Raw genomic sequence first — 2,736 nt, forward strand, 5'->3', positions numbered from 1 at the left:
TGGAATCAAGCCTGGCTTCCCACAATCCTCTGTGTGTCCTCGAACACTGGCCTCAGTTTCCTCCTCTGTGAAAGGAAGGTGGCTCCTACCTAATTCCAGAGCTTGACTTTCTATCATCCTATGATTCTGATGAACAACAGGCCAAGCCCAGGTCTTACAATGAAGCCTAAGGACTGGTAGTGATCCATGGATATATTGAAAGAACGAAAAAAGAAGAGAAAAATGGTCTCAATCCACATTGCTTGGGTCAAACTTGAGGTATCTCAGGTTTTAGATGTCCCTTGTCCTCACTCTTCCTTCTCAGCCCCTACCCCCAGCAGTCTGCAAAAGTTAAGTGGAGACCACCTGAGTGATGGTTTCTAACATAATCATAATCGGCAATATTTCCAAAGCTCCCATTGAGAACTGTAAAAGCAAACAATATTTTGTGGGGTTTTTTCTTCCTCCATGTACTTGCTTCCAATTATAAAAAGTTAGTAGGAAATGGATACAAAGGGACTTTGACTTAACCAGTAACGCTTTATTTATTTTATATAAAGAATGATCTGAAGAAAATATTTTAACATATTAACATTTGTTGATCTTGAATAGTGAATACCTGAGTTTTGTTATAATTTTTCTGTATTTGTATTTTTAATTTTTTTCAAAAAAAGAGACAGCAGGATACATTAAACATAAAATATTAAAGCAAGAAATTTAAGATTTCCTGAGAAATTCTAACAAACTTAGAAAATTTTAAACCTGCTATGTGTATCATTTTTCTATTCCTATTCTTATTAGCAAATTGAATATATCTACTCCCCCCAAAAAATAAAAATTCAAAAGTCCTAAAGTAAAGTTTTCTGGTAAATTAATATTTCCTATTCTATCCGATCCATAGGAGCCCCGGTGGTTATAAGTTAGGATGCGAACTGCAAGGAGAGCAGTTTACAACCCGTAGCAACACCGCCAGAGAAAAACTGGGTTTTCTTCGAATAGTAATGGTTAAGATGTTGAAGTGTTTCAAAAGTCTTCTTCTGTTCCTGATGTCACATTCTTCATACAGTCCAATTTTTGAATTATTGTGTTAAAAATTGCTAAATACACAGATTGAAAAGCTGTGCTGAAAGGGTAAAATTCTGACCCAATTTTCTTGATTTTGAAGTCGGCAGTATCCCTTGGTTCTTTGAACCACTGTCTCTTAGTCTATGTGCAAATTTCACATGGACCTCAAGGCTGGAATATTGTTCAATTCTTTCAGTGTGGGAAATGACAACTATGTTCTTTCCCTTTGGGTTTTCAACTTCAGCTCTTTGTACATTTCATTATAATACTTTGTCATTTCAAATTGTCCTTTGAAATCTTCTGTTGAGCTCTTTTGCTTCTTAACTATTTCATGTTCAAGAGCAAGTGTCAGACTTTCTTCTAACATCCATTTCAGTTCTTGTCTTTCTTTCCTGCTTTGAATGACGGTTTTGGTTTCTTTATGTATTGATGCCTTTGATATCACCCCACAACTTTGTCATTCTTGAACTTTCTTTGGTAGGTACCATTCAGGGTGTTGATGCGATTTTTGAGATGGTATCTAATTTCAGGTGGAATTTACTCACATTTTGGCTCTCGTGGGCTTGTTTCAATTTTCTTCAGTTCCAACTTGTACTTGTACGTGAGCAGTTGATACGCTGTTCCTCATCGAGCCACCGTCTTGTTCTCAGCTTCTCCACATTCTCTAATGGCAGTGAGCCTCTCCACTGTCTCTAAAGGCAGTGAGCCTCTCCACTGTCTCCATCCACAGATGTGGTTTCTTTGATTCCTGTGTATTTCATCCGACAGTGTCCATGTGTACAGTCACCATTCGATTGCTGACCCAGGGTGCTTTCTGTCACTTATATTGTTGACACAAAGGTTTTTGCTCTGAATAAATTGTTGCCAAATAATCGACAGGACTGTCCAGTGAACACTAACCCTCTGAGGAACACCCCCCAAAGGCAGCATTGTCCCCAAACAACAGATTTTGTTTTTGCACCAATTGTTGAATGAGAGACGAATTTGTACCATAAACTGGCATTCCAAGCACAATAAGATGTTTTTTAAAAACTTACTGATCACAAAACATTATCCTGAGAAACCGTTCATGCTGCTAGAACCGGATAATACTCTTGTCATTACTAGCATCTCCACTGAACGCTGAGCCATCACTGTTGTCAAATTACAAAGCATTATCCACAGAGCCAGAGGCGGAGCTAGTTCCACATTTGTAAGTGATCTCACCAGTTTCCCTTAAGTTTGCATTCATTCACACACTTGTCACACAGGGGTCCCATGCTTCCTCCAGTGGGGTCATTTTAAGCACTCGGGCTACCAGCCTTTCATTATCAGATCAAAACAGCATATTCAGAATCTTTATGCTCGCTCCTTCCTCGTCTCCACCTTCTTAGTCTCCAGAATTGTTTTTCTTCCAGTAGGAAAATGTTAACAAACCCATCTCTTCTTATTCCCTCCAGTTCACTTGCTTCAGACTAACTCCTTATGTGACCCCTACAATTATAGCATCTCATGTATGATATCATGCAGCAAGAGGGCAAGGGTCGAAACAGGAATTTGGGCTAATCTTGAACAGCACTCCGGACTAGGACACTTCCTGTGTTGACATTGGTTTGTTTTTTTTTATAATGAAATTCATTTATTTATTTTTTAATCATTTTATTAGGAGCTCATACAACTCATCACAATCCATACATACATCAATTGTGCAAA

The sequence above is a fragment of the Echinops telfairi genome, unplaced genomic scaffold, assembly GCF_000313985.2.
Source record: "Echinops telfairi isolate 266 unplaced genomic scaffold, ASM31398v2 ScPeMD7_7424;HRSCAF=8462, whole genome shotgun sequence".
Lineage (NCBI taxonomy): Eukaryota > Metazoa > Chordata > Mammalia > Afrosoricida > Tenrecidae > Echinops > Echinops telfairi.